We start from the raw sequence: 21249 nt of genomic DNA, 5'->3' as shown, positions 1-21249 counted from the left end.
TGCACGTGGCCTTTATCAAAACCCTTATTAAGTCAAAGTTTTAGCCCAATATGTTATAATACTGTCTTGATCACCACCAAAGCAGCCTTAAGAGCATTCAAGTCTAAAACAGAACAGGAAAGTCCAGAGAACAACACTAATTTATTTCTACAGAGCTCATCTTGTTCTTCTGTGAGAGTGTCATTTCTCAGCATCTTGAACAGTGCCCTTTGTTTCTTAATAAAATGGCCAGAATTAAATGCATGTGGCTGACACTCTTTCTCCGCTGTACCCACAGCTGAGGCCTAATGACAATTCAGGGTAGAATATCTTTCAGTGCTATGGACTATGTTGCACTCTTCTTTAGCTTAGAGAAAGGGGATCTTCAAATCAGCACCTTAAGTGGAATTTCACAGCCTCCATTTTTAAAACACCTACTATCTTCCTATCCATTTACTGTACACACATGTGTGTGTGTTTGTGTGCATGCGTGTGTGTGTTATGACTAGAAGGAGATGATATCGAATATCTTCCTTTAAAGTAGTACTATCCAATAGAAACAGGATGCAAGCCACATATGTAATTATAAATTTTCTAGTAGCCACATTAAAAAAGGAAAAACAAACGGGTGAAATTAATCTAAATATATTTTACTTAGTCCAATATATCAAAAATATTATTTCAACAGGTAACTAATATAAAAAGTTATTAATGAGGTCTTTTTATTCCTTTTTTGTACTGTATGCTTGAAATCCTGTATAGATTTTATACTTCCAACACATCTTGATTTGGGCTAGCCACATTTCAGCTGCCCAATAGCCACATGTAGCCAATGACTACTGGACTGGACAGCCCAGGTATAAGGCAGGCACTTCTTTGTACAACAATATCTTATTTGGAATGCCTAGCTTCAGATATTTCAGCTCTCAGTTTGAACATGTTTTTCCTTACAGAAGAAATCCATATGTATAAATATTTCAGTCTAGATTCTAACACATACACACACACACACACACACACACACACTCATTTAACATCTGGGTTTTAACAACCTATCCTGATCTTCTTCTAAATAAACCTGAAAAATAAAATGTTTCCTCTCACCAGCCCTTTCTGAAGGAGCATGTGAGCCTGTTATCTTGCGCATTAACCGGTGACCGTATTTAGTGTTGTCAGAGCTGCTGACTCATTGCCTGTGAATGGCCCTGCTGCCAGTGGTGATTGTTTGACAGAATGCCAGTAATGGCTGCCGAGGGCTGCTGAAAAGCTGACCTTGTAACAACATCCACATTCTTTTGGCTGCTTTTGCTGACATACTCTCAACTCAAAAACTGTTTTCAAAACAAAAGTATAATGAAGTATTGAGCCTTTAAAAGCGATTGTATTTCAGTTCTTTAAATTATCTGAGTGTATGAAGGAGGGCAGAAGGCAAAGAAATGAGTATAAAGGGAGGGAATCATCCTTGAAAGTCGACATTTGACCTACAGGCATATACTTGGGTAGTGTTCTAAGACAGCATGGGCATCCAAATGAAGCAAAGCTGTGTAAACTAAAAATAAAATTCTAAGCCCCCCAGCCATCTGAATGGACCTCTCCTCTCAGTCAAGGGCATTCCAAAGTTAACCTGAAAAACTAGTTCAGGCCATGAGAGGAAGTGGGGGGTCAGACATGCCTCATTATACTCTCCTCCCTTTGGAATTCAGGCACAACTGACCAGCATTAACATTAAAACAGAGATCTTAAGACTTGTTATAGCAATAGGTCACCAAATTCAAGCCTGATCTAGTATAGCACCACCTGACAGACAGCAGGCCCTGAAAGGTATCAAAGTATTTTACTCTAAGATATATTTATGTGACATATTTTGAAATAGCCCTGCATAGCTATTGCTTATAGGGAAAATCTACATTCTGTAGAGAATCCCCTTCCCTTTCCAGGTATTTTTTTCTCATCCAGGAGAGAATCAACTAAGAGTCTGGCACCTTTTAAGTCTGATAAGAAACATTTATAATCTAATCTCTCTGAAGCCTGTTACCTGGAGACGACTTCTGCATAGTAAGAACCTTGATCTCTAAAACCCCTTATCTTAGCCCAGACACTCCCTTCTGTTGATTCCACATCTTCAGACAATAACTTAAGTCTTCCAACCAATTGCCAATTAGAAATTGTTTGAATCTACCTATGACCTTAAAGCTCCCCACCCCTGCTTTGAGTTGTGCCACCTTTCCTGACCCAACCAATGTACATCTTACATGTATTGACTGATGTCTTATGTCTCCCTAAAATGTATAAAACTAAGCTGTAGCCTGACTACTTTGGGCACATGCTCTTAGGAGACAGGGCTGTGTCACTGACCATTGCCTACTCATATTTGGCTCAAAATTTATCTTTTCAAATATTTTTCAAAGTTTGACTCTTTTTGTCAACAATTATTATGATATCTACTTTTTATCTTTCTCAGTATCATTTATTAGCTCTGTGTTACTAACCTATTTGAAATTCTGTTTATTTGCAAAATGTATTCCATTCTCCACCCTGAAAACATTTTCCCCAAGTGAAGCTTCTAAACAAAGAATATGAGATGCTCTCCATTAATTAATAAGAGCTAAGGTACTGTTAAATACTTAAAACAGGGATCAAATTAGCAGTACTTACTAGATACTGCTCTGGCTAGCGGATACATTGATCATTCACACTATACTCTACTTTACCCATAAAATTTAACGTATGCCTTCCAGCTGCAGTATGTATTGATGGCCCTGCCTCCTGTTAGAGTACAAGTTTTCAGATTCTTCTCTTTTCCTGGTGACTAGGTCTGGAACGCTTAAGTCTTCTAAATTCCTACTTGGGCTGATATCCCTGCTCCCTCTTTCTGGCTTCTTTTACCCCAGAGTCTAATCTGTACTGGTAATAATATTTCCTTTCAGTTCACATCTCACACATAATAGCCAGAGTCTGTTTTGCTAATTTTAATCAGACAAAGGATGAGTTTCGCATAAATGAGTTTTCAGTGAACAGGATGAATGAGCATTCAGCTAGTTGTTTTGGCATATTTTCACCACTAGAGGGAGATAAAGGCGCCTCTCCATCCACTATTCCCACTCTCTTTGCCCCAAGATAGGAGAGGTGACAGAGGTAAGTGCAGAGGATAATGGTGATTGAGATCATGGAGGGAAATTAAGTTATATATTTGGAGAAATCAAAAATGTGGCACCTTGAAAACCCTGCCAGCATGTTTTATGTGGCCTACCCAGTTTGGGGCAACATTTATAAAGTGGAAAATTTCACATAAATATCTGGATTTCCACCCTGAACTTGAAAATAGAAAGATGTGGCCACACTGTATATCTGCGCCTCTGTGTGGCAGTCAGAGGGAGCTTCTCTCTATAAACAAGGCACACACTCTTCATTTCAACTCCATCACTATCACTCTCTATTTTTCTAACACCAAGATTAAATGTAAGCTGTTACTTATTATCAAGCTTGCATCATTTTGTTGTTAAGGACTGTTTTTTTTTTCTTAATTTTTGTACTCAAGTCAAAGATGGTAAAAATAGCAAGCAAGCCTCTTGTAATTTCAAGGAAAATGAGGGAGAACACATTTCTTGGAGGCAGTAAAAAATATTCCTAAGAGTAAAATATGGAGGCACAATGTGACTGGTCTCCTTGACTTACACTTACCTGTTTCCATCATTTACATCAGCTAGATGTCCCTATGAGCTTAGCATAACCCTTTGGAAATACCTGCTTCCCAAACATGCTATGGCAGGAAGAAGATCAGGGACTGGGTGATCCTAGGACCCAGTCAAATACCATCTCTCAGTTATCCCCACTAACCAGTGACTGAGAAATTTCTCTCATGACTGATTACCCGAGGATTTGCAAAATTGACATGTGAGGGACAAAATCTCAGTCCTGCTCAAAATAGCAGGAAAAACGTATCTGCATGTAGCTTGTACTCACAGAAGAATTGCAGAACTAAAATTTGGATTTAGGTAGGATAAGTTCCAACACACAGCTGATATTCTGATTTACTCATATTGCTTCTTGAGCTGAAAAAGAAATACTATAAATAGTAGTAATCATAGCTAACATCTATTGAGTTGACAGTTGTGTCAGACTCTGCGCTAAGTGATGTCCTTTAACCCTGAGGAACAACTGTGTTATTCAACCTCAGAGACTTGTCTCAGCCACCTTAATACATGCCCTTCCTTTTAGGACAATGCTTCTCAACATGAAGACACTTTCCCAGGATTCTTGAGGTTAAAACTATTTTAATAACAACTAACATATTATTTGCCTTTTTCACTATGTGGACATTCACACAGATGTGCCAAAGTAATGGTAAATAAAACTGCTGGAACCTCATTACTAGAGGTTGAAGGCAATGGCACCAAGCTCTACTGGTAGTTATATTTCTTCACTCCCATGCACTTCCAGTGAAAAACAAAGCAAGCAACAGCAGCAGCATGTTATTAAGTCTTGGAAGTATAAATGATGGTTTTTTTATTTATTTTTACATTTTATTTTTTTGAGACAGGCTTTCACTCTATCATCCAAGCTGGAGTTCATTGGCACAATCGTGGCTCACTGCAGCCGTGAACCCCTGGGCTCAAGCAATCCTCCTATCTCAGCCTCCTAAGGTGCTGGGACTACATAAAGGTGCATGCCACCACACCTAGCTAATTTTTTCTTTTTTTGTAGAAACAAGGTCTTGATATGTCTTGCTATGCCCAGGCTGGTCTTGAACTCCCAGGCTCAAGTGATCCTCCTGCCTTGGCCTCCCAAAGTGTTGGGATTACAGGCATGAGCCACCATGCCTGGCCACATCTTTTTAATAGTGCAAGGAAATGGGAAGTATGCATAAAGCACTTTGGAAATATGTTGAAGTGCAACAGTTGTCTCCAAGTATTATTGTTCAAGGTACAAGTGGAACTAGTCACTTCTTTCATAGAACATTTTTATTTAAAAGAACAATGAGCAGACAACTATGATTATTTCAGCAAGGGTATTTGACAAATTTTTTTTGAAAATGAGTGAAGTAAGCTTGTCACTTCAGGAAAAACAACTGATAGGAATTTCTGACAATGATAAAATTCAAACTTTCAAGTAGAAATTAGAATTTTGAAAAGCCTACATCTGCCACTATAAGCTTGACAGCTTCTCAGTACCTTTCTGATGAAACTCGTGGTGATATTAACAAAAGTGATTTTTTGTTATTGAAAATAAAATGTAAACATTTGGGAAATCTGCTTTACTAAGTGAGCCAGAACAATTCATTCTGTCATAAACTCATATATGGATTTTTTTAAAAACTATACCAAGTATGAAACAGATAATTGAGTTTACTGTAATAGATATATGTTTCAGATTCCACATTCCATTTTTAAGGAAGAATCAGTTGTTGAATTTCACTGTTGTATCAAAGAAAACTGTCCATAATAATCTGAAAGGCTATGAAAAGACTCTGCCATTTCAAACTACATGTCTATGTGAGCCTGGAGTGTCTTCATATTTGTCAACCAAAACATATTCCAGTAGATTAAGTGCAGAAGCAGAGATGTAAATCTAGCTATCTTCCACTAAGCCAGATATTAGGGGATTTCCAAAAAATGTAAAACCATGCTTATCACCAAAATTTTGTCTTGGAAAATATTTCTATTTTATTAAAAATATATATTATTTATGTCACATGTAATGGGTTTATCATTGTCACATAAATGAATTTATACACCAATTATTTTAAGATGCTACAATCACATGGCTTATTAAATCAATTTTAAACGTATAATGAGAATCAAGGGAGGAAAGATGGGGTGGGTTAATGCACTTAGAATAGTATGCAAGTGGGATAAAATGAACTGCACAACCTGAATGCTGGGTTATATGATGTCCATATGTCTCATTTCTGCTACACTAGCCTTCCAAACTGGTGGTGTGGTTATGGGGTGAGAATAGGGTTTGAGGAAGGGGTCTAAACAGACAGGTGGAAGGTGTCTGGGGGACAGACTAGGTCTATCACAGAGATACAAGGGCAAGTACACGTATCAATAGCTTTAACTTTCCATTAGCTCTCCAAGTAGCTTTGGGTTTTATCTGCAGTGAATTTATAAATAAATATTTTTAAAGTTTGTAAGTTTTCATTTCTAATAGGGTAAATATTGATAGGTATAACAAACAAACAAAAGCTCTTGGGGTCTTCAGAACAAAAAGTTTAAAAACCTCTGATGTAGGATACGGGATCACTTTTTTTAACCCCAGAGTAGCAAGGCAATTTATTTATACCAAGTTAAATGATTTATCTTCTATCTTCTTCTTCTTCTTCTTCTTTTTTTTTTTTTAAAGGTACTCATCTCCCCGGAGTCAGATGAAAATGCTAAGTCAAGCTCTCAGTAACCCTCAGGTGGCTGCTAAGGCATATGTCATATGCAAGGCCACCAGTTAAGGTAGAAATGCACCACTAATGGGCAAGACCTGAGCATTCGTTCCAAGAATTAGATGCTTCTGTCTTTTTATGATTTCCAGTAAAAGTATCTATTTGTCTAAGAAAACAACCACCCATATTTTGCACACAAATATTTTTTTCCTTAGGGAAACAAAATATACATTACAAACAATGAGCAAAATATTAAAAATCTGATTTTCATGCCTAAGAGTTTGTCAGTGAAATTGTGTCCAAATAACCGCTTTGCATACACATTTTTTATGAAAGCAAGCTTTATGATTGGGGTTTAATGCATATTAGAGAAGAATGATGTTTAAAAATGTAGAATTACCTATGCTCAGTACAAACTTATTCATTATATTTGTGGGAAGTATGGTACTTTGCTTGCAAACGTTTTCTCTCCTCTCCACTCACCCTGTTTTTTGTGTTATTAATGTAACTGATAGAGTTCCTACAAAATCTTTTTTTATTTTGCCTTTTTTTGTTCTATATCTAGTTTTATAAGGTTTTATCCTTTCTTTATTTCTTCCTTCCTTCCTTCTTTTCTAATTGAACTTTACATCATAGTATCAACAGACAGTTATACCAGATCATACTGTATCAGTCTCTTAGAAGTGTGCAGTGGGCTTTCTCTAACAAATGAATGCATGGAAATTATGAGCAAAATCATGATCACATAGTATCAGAGAGATTTCAATAGACTCTATGGTATACTGCTTGCAGGTAACTACAAATATGGCTTTTTAAAAGCCAGTTAGACTAACCTTTGACACATTTTTACTTAACCTGCAAAATTCAATTTAATTCTTTTTTCGGCCAATTTGGTGGGTGTAATGAGATGCGGGAGACAAAAGACTGCACTTGGGAAAACGTTGTTTTTTTGTCCTGATCAGCAAAAATACATGAATCTTTCTGCCTTGGAATTAATTTCAACATGGAGAATGTAAAGCTTTAATGAGATTCATCACTGTGGGGTGGCATTTATCTATACTTGGTTTTAGTTGCATATTGCCCTACTTACATTCATAAAAGGAGATTTTCATCTAAGAAAACCTGAGATACTTACGTTTAGTGATTATTTGTGTAGGTAAATACACGATGAGACTCTCATTGGTTTCTCAATTGTATTTTTTAAAAAGATACAAAATGAGATAATCACTCCCTTTAAAAGTGTATTCTAAGAAAGTGACTCCTATTTTTCTGATATTTTGGGATGCCTGAGTTTTGTACAGTAGCAATTTCTATAACAAAATAAACCTTAATATAAAAATGAAATAGTGACTTACTGCTTTACCCTGAAACGTAGCTGACATGTGTTCTGTGTGAATGTGTGTATAAAGTACGTGAATAAAATAAAGGATCATTCAGCCACTACTGATGTCTCAGATCTTCATATGTATCATATGCTTTAATGAGCAAGTTGAATAAAAATAATTTCATAGCCATAAATGGAGGAAGTATTCATGCTGAATATGTATAGATTGCTAATAGGACATAAAAGTTTCAAATATTAAAACAAAATTATATATAGTTTACAGTCCCTCAACTACTTTCTTAAAAATTATGATGTGTGTGTATATATGCACAAACATATGCCTGTGTGTGTGTGTGTGTGTGTGTGTGTGTGTGTGTGTGTGTGTAACTGGAAGTAAATGTATAAAATCTTCATAGGGGTTTCCTGTGAGGTGGAATGTGGGTGATACTAATTTTCTTCACAATTTATCGTATTTTCCACATTTCCTAAAAGGAAAGTTACTTTGATTAAAACACACACACACACACACACGCACTTTAAAAACTCCATGTTTGTTGTCTCTTATCTATTTTTAATAAAACTTGATTTTTAATAAGTATTAGCATGTAAGCCCAATTATTTTTACATTTTGTTTGTTTGTTTGTTTTTTGAGACAGGGTCTCACTCTGTCACCCAGGCTGAAATGCAGTGGCACAATCTTGGCTCACTGCAACCTTCACCTCCTGGGCTCAGGTTATCTCCCACCTTAGCCTTCCGAGCAGCTGGGACCACAGGTATGCACCACCATGCCCAGCTAATTTTTGTATTATTATTATTATTTTTTTATTTCTACAAAATTTCTGAGATACTTAAGTAAACTTAATCACTGGGGTTTTGTCATGTTGCCCAGGCTGGTCTTGAACTCCTGGGCTCAAGGGATCTGCTTGCCTTGGCCTCTGAAAGTGCTGGGACTACAGGCATGAGCCACCTTACCTTTTAAAAATGCAAGTATCATCTCGATAACCAACTGTCTTAACCTTACAATAAAATGCAACAGAAAGATACACAGAGCTAGTCTTTCAGAAATTAAAAAAAAAATGCTGTGCAAGAAACAGCTGGTAAATCCTTTATAAACCACCTTCATTTTTCTCAGCACCTTTAAAACAGTTGACTGGATACCCAGCTGAACTGAGATTGACAGGCAGGCCATCATATTATTTCTTAAGTGTTCCTGAATGTCAGCAGGTCTTCGGCTTTGTGGCATGAAAAATTCTACATTCTTTGCTGAAGGTATATATTTTTTCCTGTTGACAGCTATTTTCTACAAATATTGTTCTCTCTGCCTTATCTTACTTTAACCTAAGTGATAAGGTACAACTTTTTATCCACTTCTATTGGCGAAATATCAAGAATAAAACCGAATTCTCTGCTACTATCTTATACTTCTCAAATATCTTCTTGCTGTCTCGTTAAGTTCTATCAGAGATAAGTATTAAAGTAGGTATCTGAAAAGTGAGGCACAGTAGTGGCCTATATGGATACCCAGAATTGTGAAGTACACACGTTTCTGCAACCATTGGGCTGTGATTTGATGGAAACAAATTATAGATGCACAACCTCTTCTGAGATTAGATTAATTTCCCTGATTATTTGTCCAAAGATTTAAAAACTTCACAGAAATGAGGTTGCCGCCCAGCATAGGAGCTGATGCAGCCAGTCTCAATGGCACTTTCCTTCGGGCCCAGAATCCCTAATGGGAGAGGCCTGCCTGACTGTGTGATCTTGCCCTTCCGCGAAGGTGCCACACTGGATGTGAACAACTAAACTGTCACAGCCACAGCCCCTTTATCCTAGGGGCTTGAAGAAATAAGCTATGCCCTTAATAGGAAGTAAAGACACCCAAGACATTTCTGCCTCTCATACTGAGCTCTGTGTCAACAAGAACAAGTCCTTAAAATAGAGAGGATGCCTAAGCATCCAATAGCACTAATTCTGTTTCCAGCTTTTAACTGTCCAAAACGCCCATTCCTCAGCCGTCCTCTCCCTGACTCTGACTTAATATCCTTGCGTCTGGGGTGATTCTGGGTTTAGTCCAAGGGCCATGATTCCAAATCCATTTTACTACAACTTTCTAAGCCACTTTGACATTCTTAGGCCGATAACTAATAATCTGGTGAAATTACTTGCGTAAGTTTATACTGCAACTCTGTACAGGAACCAGATGTGAAAACATGAGCTTCGTGTTTGCTAACTGTTCCACCATCAATCATTTATTCAAACAAACATTTAGTGATGATGGCTATTCATCATTAAAAATTATGTGCTAGAGATGATGAAAAAACAAGCAATAAGACTCTGCCCAGAGTTGCACATATTCTTATAAAGGGATAAGAAAATTCACGGTAATTTAAAATGATAACAGGTGCTGCAATGAAAGACGTCCCAAGAGTGGTGTGGCAACACTCAGGACTGGAATACAGAGAGGGTCTAAGAGCACAGCTGGGAGGTGCAGGAAGGAATTCACGTGGTATATAGAGTTGCAGGAAGCTTCAAAAGGGAATTTAGACTTACCTTGTTCAACTTCAGAGGTCTGGATGGGACCTGTGGTAAAATTACAGAATAGTATTAGGACTCAAAGGAACTTGGACCACCTACCAGGGTATCTCAACCCGGGTACAATCAACATTTTGGACTGTTCATTATTTGGCTAGGGGTTGGGGGGTGGTAGTCCTGTGAATTTCCAGATGTTCAGCGGCATCCTGACCTGTACCTACTAGATGCCAGTTGCATGTACCCACCCTGCACAACCAAAAATGTCTCCAGACATTGTCATGTATCCCCTGGGGGCAAAATCACCCTGATTGAGAACCACTGAACAAAAGTCACACCCTCAAAAGAAGTCCTGAAGAGCACCTTTTTATTCCTCCTTTTAATATTTAGGCTACCCATTCTTGAATAATAATGAAAGTAGCTAAAATTTCTGCTTGGATTCCTTATATTTTTAGTGTGAATAAAATAATCATGAATTCTTCAGATTGTGATGAAATTATTTTTAATATGGTGCAAGTTCACAGGGGTAAGAGAAAGGAAATTGAACCAAATATTTATAAGAAAAAGAAGACAAATTTTAAAATAAGAAAGTGTAATAGGATTTTTCTTTTACTACATTCTTGCTAGTTAATCGTATATTTCACCCTATCTTGTTTATTCTATGTAGAAATAAAATCATCATCTAGAAGCTTTAATCTGACTTGCAAATCTTTGTGCGAAAGAAAAATACAAACTTCTTAGATTTAAATTTGGTGACAACCAAAAATATACGTTCATTCATACATTTATTTGTTCATGCAATAAATATTACTGCAGGCGTACTGTGTGCCAGCCATCATTCTAAGCATCAGGTGCACAACAATGAAAAAAGTTGCTGCCTTTGTGGAGCTATATTCTGGTGTGAAGAGACAATGAATAAATAATAATCAGGTAGTGGCAGTACAGGGGAATATATCAAAATAAACAATAGAGAGTGAGGACAGAGCGCTATTTATGGTAGGAACATCAGTCCAAGCATAAATAGGAATAATAACACAAAGGTTAACTCTTCTCCAGTCTAATACTTGGCTAGGTCTCACAGAATCTGGGTTGAGAGGACTACATATCCCAACTTGTGTATAATAAGTGTGTGATAAACATGTATGCTTTACCAAATCCCACCACTACAAATGATTATTGAGCCTCTATTTAAATTGATATCATTGATATGAAGATCACTACCTTTTTAGGTGGCCCATTCTGTTTTTGCGTCCTCCAATTTGAGGGGGTCCTCTTATTAAGCAAAAATGTGACTCCTGCAACTTCCATCCAACCTATATGCCTAAAATGCAGCACCCAAAATAAATGAAATACTTCTTTCTTTATGGTACTCTGTGGTAAGACACTGGCTCCTAACTCCAGTCCAGACCCTGGCTGAAAGCTTTTATGGGAGCTTAGTAAAGAATACAATATTTTTATTTTATACCATGACACTAAAATTTAATTTCTAACCACAAGTCAGCCATCCTAGAATTTAAGTTAGCTGACCTGTAATTTAAATAAGAATTTAAAGAGAGAAGGGGCCAGGCACGGTGGTTCATGCCTGTAATCCCACCATGTTGGGAGGCTGAGGCGGGCGGATTGTTTGAGCTCAGATATTTGAGACCAGCCTGGGCAACATAGCAAAATCTCATCTCCAAAAAATACAAAAATTAACTGAGTGTGGTGCTGAGCACCTGCAGTCCCAGCTACTCAGGAGGCTGAGATGGGAAGATTGCTTGAGCCTGAGGAGTTTGAGGCTGCAGTGAGCCACAATCATGCCACTGCACTCAGTATGGGTAAGAGAGCAAGACCTTGTCTCAAAGAGAGAGAGAATGGAGAAAGGTATCATTTTTATTCCCACCCAATGTTCATGTGACAATTTTGCTTTGCAAGTGTCCAGTAGGCTGCAGGAAGAGTAGAGTAGGATTGATGCCTTTAATTCACTAGCCACTTGGGAAGCTGCCACCCTCAGGTGAAAGAAAGAGTAGAAAGAATTGAGGGTATTTAACTCTGCATACTCTGGAGTTGCCATGCAGGATAGAAGCCAAGAATGGTAGGGATGGATCTGCCTCCAGATTAGACAACTAACTTCTTTTAATCACTATCTGTGGTATATGGGGTGAAATGGGGCCACTTCTTGGTAGAAGAGGAACAGCAGAATCTAAAGCTGGCTTATGATCCAGAGACCACCCAAGGTGCAACTTTTATGAATCATAGATCCTGGTCAAGATGTCAACCTGGACCACCCATGTGGTACTTTAACACAGTGTCTCTATCTGAGCATTGTTTAGGCTCCCTCCAAATCTACTGCAGTCTAGAGTAATCCATTGGACCTGCACAAAGAAAAAAGAAATATGCAAGTCATCCTTCCCAAAATTGTCAGGTACAGGAGCAACAACCAGCAGCCAAATCCTAAGAGGTCCCTAGAACAATACCAGGTGATTTCTTGAGTGATTCTACATCACCAGATAGAGCTGGATATAAGTTTATCTCACTTTATTATATACATAGATATAGCCTAAGGTGAAAATATAATACATTAGATTGTATGCGATTTTCATTTCTTTCCAGGTACTATGGCTTAGAGAGCTGTGTTCATGAGGAGAAATATTTTTAATATATAACTTATTCTCAGATATATAGGTCTAATCTACTCCAACTCCAATTTTAAAAGAAATAATAGCATGTACTTTAAGAAACAAAAAATATCTGAAAGTACTACTGTTGTAATAATACATTTAATTCAAAGAATGTCAAACAGATGTGTGTGCCTAGAATCATAGCACGGGGAAAGACTGTTGGGTCCGAATGTCACAGAACAGTGGTTAATTGTGTAGTGAATGTCTCTTTATATCATATTAAATTGTATTAGGTCATTCTCACACTACTATAAAGAACTGCCCATGACTGGGTAATTTATAAAGGAAAGAAGTATAACTGACTCAGTTCCAGATGGCTGGTGAGGCCTCAGGAAACTTACAATCATGGTGGAAGTGGAAGCAAACACGTCCTTCTTCGTGTGGCAGCAAGAGAAAGAATTGCCGAGCAAAGAGGGAAAAGCCCCTATACTGTCACAAGAACAGCACGGGGATAATAGCCTCCATGAGTCAATTATCTCCTATTGGGCCCCTCCCATGATATGTGGGGATTATGAGAACTACAAGTCAAGATGAGATTTGGGTGGGGACACAGCAAAACCATATCATAAATAAACCTCACGTAATAATGAACATGCCTGATAACTTAGATAAGAGGAAGGGGAAGATTTTGTTATAGAATTTTCTTTATGTACCTCAAATCATAGGAAGCCTGAACCCAGTCATGAAAGCTAAAATAATTATTGTGTTCATTTTAGATAACCTGGGTTGGGAGAGGAAAGCATGGGGTGGGAGTCAGAAGCAGAAGGCACCCATCACTCAGCAAAGGTGCAGAGCTGGGTTCCTTCCATCCCTTTCCTTTCCATCCCCATTGCCACCAGATGCCTTGTCCCTTTTACTTTACTGTGTCCCTCCTCCCCACACTTTTCCTGCATCTTAACATGAGATTCCCTAAGCTTCAAAGTTTTGCTGCTTCAAGCCATCTGGCACCTGGGATAGTAACACCCAGCCTGTTTGTTCACAGGAAGAAGCAAGGAGGAAAGGGTGAGGAGGAAGAGAACACTGGGGAGGACTGGCTGAGGGGAGATGATGAGTGGGGTGCCTGGGTCACTCCCAGGCATAGGGTTGGGGATCTTGGGCATTGGGGAGGGCAGTCTAGAGCTGTGTCTTTCAGTTCTTATTTAGAAATTTTCTCAGAAGGCAAAAGCATATAAAATCATTCAGCTTAGTTAAGAAAAATTAACAGCCAATCTTGTGAAATATTTACAATGTATATGTCATTACTATACAACATAATCATATGGATTATTAAGTAACATTAGGTTGCCTTTGTAGTCCACCTTGTTGTAGTCCACTCTTACAGGGTATCTACTTAAGACTGCTCAAGCTCAATCCATCAGAGGAAATGTTAGTCCAAGGGTTCTGATCTTAGTAGTACTTTACTTGGCTTTAGTAAAAATTGTGGCAATAAAATATTCCAGAAAACTATCTGCTTGGAAAACAAAGAAGATTCCATGTTTTCCCATTTCTGGTTTTACAATCAACTAAATCCATAGAGCTATATGAGGAACCCGAGGTTCCAGGTCACTCTCTATCTTTAACCAGCTTTTAAATCTTGGATGATCACTTCATCCCTCTGGGACTCACTGTCCTCATCAGTGAAATGACTTCTACCATAAATGTCTATTTTTATAAATATTTCTTATACCAAATGAAAAGCAAAGTTCCAAATTGCATACGTTATTAGTAGAGGATATGGGGATTTATAAAATATCATATGTTCTAGATCTGCCAATTCTGGCTTCCTGTTTGTGTAATAAATATAGAAGTGTGAATTGTTTAGCTAAATAAAAGTCTACTTTCTCATTGCAGATAAATAGGATTTACCAATCCTTGGATGAAGTGCTTGGGAAGTCTTTAAGTGCCATAATCAACTGCCATTTCAAAGAATATAGATGGTTTTGAAAAGTTCATGCTGTCCCTTCATTGAATTTTAGGTGAGTGTGTTTAAGACAAAGAACTTAAGATGAATATTGAACTGTTTCTCTTTAAAGTGATCCTCTCCTTTGCCTGAAAAGAAAATGGAATATTATCAATGCTGAGGGGGAGCAAGATGGCTAAATAAATATTATCAATGCCTTTCAGTTTCGCACCTTTAGTGAGGTTCCAGACAAAGACTTACTCTCTTTATTTTTTGTTTATTTATTGTTAGTATTATTATCAGAAACCATCTGAACTGTGAGCTCTATAACATGGAAGTTGTCTTGACCATCACTTCCTGGTTTCTATTAAGCAAATGCCAAAATGCTTCATTCTATTCTAAAGGTTATATGATTTGTAAAATATAAAATGTATTTAATATCAGAGTAATAAACCAGAATGAGACAAAATTTTTGATGGCATAAACTGAATGAAAATTTGATGGTGATAATAATGGTTTAATCACTAACAAATCTGTGTTTGAGATAGGGATAACATTTTAGATGCTGCTTATTGGGAGATTTTACTTAGAATTAAAGGTAGGGCATGGTTGAAGGCAGGTGTGCTAAGTTTTTAAAGTGCTATGTACAATTAAGCACCCCCCCCCACACACACACACATTAAGCTTTGTTTTGTCTGGCCATAAAATGGATGAATAAATATATTTTACATCATCATATGTCATCACCTTTCCATGTTAGAAAACAGAAGAGCCTAAAATTGGTGCTTTAATATTAGTCTGATATATGCCGTCGCCATTTTTCAGCAGAATAGAGGGGAATGGAGAAAGTGAGTGGTGGTCATATTGAGGATATTGTGTGGCTTTCTACCTCCTCCTAAGTCTAGTTTTCAAAGTGTGGCTTTATTATGTACTTTGAAGAAAGGTGATCTTCAGAACACCAGCATATACCTATGTTTACAATTCCAATAAAATAATGCAGCTGACAGAGCATTGGCCACTGTCTAAATCTAATCTGAAAGGCAGAGATGCTTCCTTAATACTTTTGATTAGCTTCAAAATGATGGCAAATAATGCTTTCATAAACTTACGCGTGTATAAATTTGGTTTATGGAGATTGGATGTAGAACTAAAATGGTAATTCTATTTATTTACAAGATGTGTGTTGAACGCAGTTCCCAGAAGCTAAACTTGGTGCCCATCAAAAATACCAGTAAATCAGTTTGCCTAGTGTAACAGTTACTGTAGAAGAAGAAAATGAAAATGAAAAACTTTTTTTCTGAATCCTTTATTTTCCACGTGTACCCATCTGTGCCTGTTACCTTCAGGGCCATTCCTTGCCCTGCCCCACCTCTGTTCATTCCACAGGAACTGACCCTATGGGCTGTATTTTTCAGCCACAGCCTCCCCTCCACTCCTACACCTTACCTCCAGCTTCTTCCAGTGACCCTGAACCCTGAACCTCATTAACACCACCTCTTCCCTTTTATCCCTTGAGAATCATGAGTGATAGTGCCTTTGGCTTCCTGAGACTGCTCATCTTTAATTTGATTCACCGTTCCCAATTTAGCTTCTCAGTTCTTTCATCTTTGTAATCATTTCCTTGTATTAAAGTTTATCATTTTAAATACTTAGAATGTTTACTTTTCCCTTGGTTGAATCCTAACTAATCCATCAATACTTCATTAATTTCTTCCAAAATTATTGGAAGAAAAATGAACACGGATTACTTGCTGCTTAAGAAAACAAATGCTTCCTAAGAAATTAAATTTAAATGTAAAGTTGGGCAGGGTGTTTTTTACTTTTAAAATACTTTATACTAAGACATTGAGATATACATACAAAGAGGTCACAAGTAAGTGTATATCTCGATGAATTTTCACAAAGTGTATACTTCCAATAAGATCAAGAAGTAGATTACCAGTGCCCCCAGAAGTCCTGCTCATGTGACCTTCCAGTCATTCCTCCAACAGAGGAAACCATCGTCATGGCTTATATGACCACTAACTAATTTTGCCTATTCTAGAACTTTATCTAATGGAATCATACAGTGTGTCATTTATTTATTTAGTAAAATTTATTTGAGAGCAATTTAGGTCACCCAAAAATTGAGTGGAAAGTACAGTTTTTATATATCTGCCTACACACACACACACACACACACACACACACACAATGGGCATCCTCCATCAGAATGGTGTATTTGTTACTATCAATGAACCTACATTAACCCATCATCACCTGAAGTCCACAGTTTACATTAGGGTACGTTCTTGGTGTTGTGCATTCTATGGGCTTTGACAAATGCATAAATGACATGTTTCCATCACTGTGATATCATACAGAATAGTTTCACTGCCCTGAAACTCCTCTGTGCTCTGCCCATTCATCCCTCCCCCGCACCTCACTCTCATCTTTTCCCTGGCTCCATAGTTTGACCTTTTCCGAAATGTCATATCGTTGAAATTATACAGTGTGTAGCCTTTTCAGATTGGCCTCTTTCACTCAGTAATATGCATTTAAGTCTCCTTCATGGCTTTTCATGGCTTGATAGTTCATTTTGTTTTAGTGTTGAGTAATATTCCACTGCCTGGATGTACCACATTTAATTGGTGTATTCACCTATTGGAGGACATTTTTGTTGTTTCCTTGTTTTGAAAATTATGAATAAAGCTGATGTAAACATCCAGGGTAGGTTTTTGTGTGGACATAAATTTTCAACTCATTTGGGTAAATATTTTAGGTTGGTGCAAAAGTAATTGCGGTTTTGCCATTACTTTTTGATTTAACTACTTTTGCCCCAACCTAATATCAAGGAGTGTCATTGCTGGATCATAGGGTAAAAATACGTTTACTTTTGTAGAAACTGCTGCACTGTCTTTCAAGGTAATTGTATCATTTTGCATTTCCACCAGCAACAAATAAGTGTCCTGTTGCTCCATATCCTCTCCAGCATTTGATGTCAGTGTTTTAGAATTTGGTCAATCTAATAGGTGTATACTTCTGATTTTAATTAGCAGTTCCCTAATGATGTTGAACATCTCTTCATATGCTTACTTTCTATCTTTGTATCTTCTTTGGTGAGGTGTCTGTTCAGATCTTTGGCCCATTTTTTAACTGGGTTGTTTTCTTATTGTTGAGAGTTAAAAGTTCTTTGTATATTATGGCTAATAATCCTTTATGACATGTGTCTTTTGAAAATAATTTCTCTTATCTCTGTCTTCTCTTGTCATTCTATTGAAGGTTTGTTTTTTTAAAAAACTGAAAAAAAGGCCGGGCGCGGTGGCTCAAGCCTGTAATCCCAGCACTTTGGGAGGCCGAGACGGGCGGATCACGAGGTCAGGAGTTCGAGACCATCCTGGCTAACACGGTGAAACTCCGTCTCTACTAAAAAATACAAAAAACTAGCCGGGCGAGGTGGCGGGCGCCTGTAGTCCCGGCTACTCGGGAGGCTGAGGCAGGAGAATGGCGTAAAAACCCGGGAGGCAGAGCTTGCAGTGAGCTGAGATCTGGCCACTGCACTCCAGCCTGGGCAACACAGCGAGACTCCGTCTCAAAAAAAAAAAAAAAAAAAAAAAACTGAAAAAAAAATTAAACTTAATATATTTAAAACTATATCCTCAGCTGTTGAATATTGTAACATTAATTCATTGCTGTTAACACAATCATTGTCAAGTTTCCCATTTTGCATATCAAATTAATGGGAAGATTTTTAAATTTTCAGATATATCCCAAGTATTATTTTTATTTTTAAAATATCCTCATTTCACAAATTTTACTATGTATAGTATAAGAACTTCTTAATCTCATTCCAACATTCACATTTAAATCAGTTTCATTCCAGCATTCACATTTAAATCTAAAGCTTCTGATTTACTTCATTTTGGTTCTTTTCACCTACAGTTGAAAGATCTGACCTCTCTATTTTAGTAATGGTTGTTTGCTACTTGAAGATGCTTTATGATCTGAACATTTCAAATTTCCTATAATAAATACTGGATGTATTGGAAAGCAATGTGACCAAGATCCCAGTGTCTGTCTTTCTTGATAACTAATCAGTTCACTCTATCTCAACAATTCCATTCGTTCTAAAGAGATTCCTTGGTATTAAAGTCGCTTTTCACTTAATCATTTTGGTACTTCATTTAGTTATTTTAAATAGAAGGGCCTTGCTATTTTCATTTCCTTCTCATTTATTTATGTAGACGTGTTCCTTTTCAATCTTGTCTCAGAGGTCATCTCGACTGCTCATCTGTCCATTTTAATGTACTGTGGTTGGACTCTAAAGGACATGGTGTTCCTTCTACCAACAATTTTCATCTATTCAACCAATGTTAATGTTGAACCTGCAATGCCTAATTTAGAATCCTTTCAGACAATGTGCAAATGCCATCATGAGCAGAATTTCTAAAACTCCTTTATCATCCTAAAGCTGAGAGACACAGGCATGAGGAGCTTCATGATACAGTTTAAGACAATGAATAACTGATATTGCCAATACAAGTCTTCCCCTTATTTGATACAGCTCTAAAAATTCTAACCATTAACATTTCTCTCTAGCTTATATAAATGAGATTTTATAAAATTATAATTTTTAAAAAGTGCCCTTGGATGGAAAAATGCACCCATTAATTATATATACTACATAATATGTAAATCTAATGAATTAGCAAGGAAGAGACCCCTGAAACAATGGTACAAACATTCAGCTCTGGAAGTTTTGGTACACATATGTAGGAAATGATCACACCAACTTTATGATGTTGCCTGTTGGGTCAAGGGAAACACCTGACATCAAAGATAACTCAGGCTGAACAGATCTTAATGTCACATTGGGAGAGAGGGGTGAGAAGAGTTGGAGGTATTAGTCCTTACAATAATGAACAACATTGTGATGGGAGATTTTTTAATATATATATGTACTTTAGGTTCTGGGATACATGTGCAGAATGTGCAGGTTTGCTGCATAGGTATACAGGTGCCATGGTGGTTTGCTTTACCCATCAACCCATCATCTACATTAGGTATTTCTCCTAATGCTATCCCTCCCCTTGCCCCTCACCCCCCAACAGGCTCTGGTGTGTGATGTTCCCCTCCCTGTGCCCATATGTTCTCATTGTTCAACTCCCACTTATGAGTGAGAACACACAGTGTTTGGTTTTCTGTTCCTGTGTTAGTTTGCTGAGAATGATGGTTTCCAGCTTCATCCATATCCCTGCAAAGGACATGAACTCATTCTTTTTTTGGCTACATAGAATTCCATGGTGTATATGTGCCACATTTTCTTTATCCAGTCTAGCATTGATGGGCATTTGGGGCTGTTCCAAGTGTTTGCTTCTATGAATAGTGCTGCAATAAACATACGTGTGCATGTGTCTTTATAGTAGAATGATTTATAATCCTTTGGGTATATACCCAGTAATGGGATTGCTACGTCAAATGATATTTCTGGTTCTAGATCCTTGAGGAATCGCCACACTGTCTTCCACAATGATTGAATTAGTTTACACTCCCACCAACAGTGTAAAAGCATTCCTATTTCTCCACATCCTTCCAGCATCTGTTGTTTCCTGACTTTTCAATGATTGCCATTCTAACTGGCATGAGATGGTATCTCATTGTGGTTTTGATTTGCATTTTTCTAATGACCAGTGATGATGAGCTTATTTTCGTATGTTTTTTGGCGACATAAATGTCTCCTTTTGAAAAGTGTCTGTTCATATCATTTGTCCACTTTTTGATGGGGTTGTTTTTTTCTTGGAACTTTGTTTAAGTTCCTTATAGATTCTGGATATTAGCCCTTTGTCAGATGAGTAGATTGCAAAAATTTTCTCCCATTCTGTAGATTTCCTCTTCACTCTAATGCTAGTTTCTTTTGCTGTGCAGAAGCTCTTTACTTTAATTAGATCCCATTTGTGAATTTTGGCTTTTGTTGCCATTGCTTTTGGTGTTTTAGTCATGAAGTCTTTGCCTATGCCTATGTCCTAAATGGTTTTGCCTAGGTTTTCTTCTAGGGTTTTTATGATTTTAGGCCTTACATCTAAGTGTTTAATCCATTTTGAGTTATTTTCTGTATGAGGTGTAAGGAAGGGGTCCAGTTTCAGTTTTCTGCATATGGCTAGCCAGTTTTCCCAACACCATTTATTAAATAGGGAATGCTCTCCCCATTGCTTGTTTTTGTCAGGTTTGTCAAAGATCAGATGGTTGTAGATGTGTGGTGTTATTTCTGAGGCCTCTGTTGTGTTCTATTGGTCTATATATTTGTTTTGATACCAGGTCCATGCTGTTTTGGTTACTATAGCCTTGTAGTATTGTTTAAGTTAGGTAGCATGATGCCTCCAGCTTTGTTCTTTTTGCTTAGGATTGTCTTGGCTATACAGGCTCTTTTTTGTTTCCATATGAAATTTAAAGTAGTCTTTTCTAATTCTGTGAAGAAAGTCAATGGCGCTTGATGGGAATGGCATTGAATCTATAAATTACTTTG

At 37.4% G+C, this 21249-nt stretch overlaps 1 protein-coding gene across 28 annotated transcripts in view; it reads left to right on the top strand.

Moving 5' to 3' along the window:
• LOC105498620 (dystrobrevin alpha) overlaps window positions 1–21249 on the top strand; it is a 419513-nt gene that overhangs the window by 194366 nt on the left and 203898 nt on the right. For 26 of the 28 annotated variants that reach the window (XM_071085454.1, XM_071085465.1, XM_071085462.1 and 23 more), the window contains exon 2: window positions 14699–14823. The exons of the other annotated variants lie outside the window; for them this stretch is intronic. The gene's annotated coding sequence lies outside the window, so the exon portion shown is untranslated. The remainder of the gene's footprint in view (window positions 1–14698; window positions 14824–21249) is intronic. 28 annotated transcript variants of the gene reach the window in all.

This window comes from Macaca nemestrina, chromosome 19, assembly GCF_043159975.1.
Source record: "Macaca nemestrina isolate mMacNem1 chromosome 19, mMacNem.hap1, whole genome shotgun sequence".
Classification (NCBI taxonomy): domain Eukaryota; kingdom Metazoa; phylum Chordata; class Mammalia; order Primates; family Cercopithecidae; genus Macaca; species Macaca nemestrina.
Note: the sequence above shows the minus strand (reverse complement) of the source record. Positions and strands in the feature narration are given on the sequence as shown.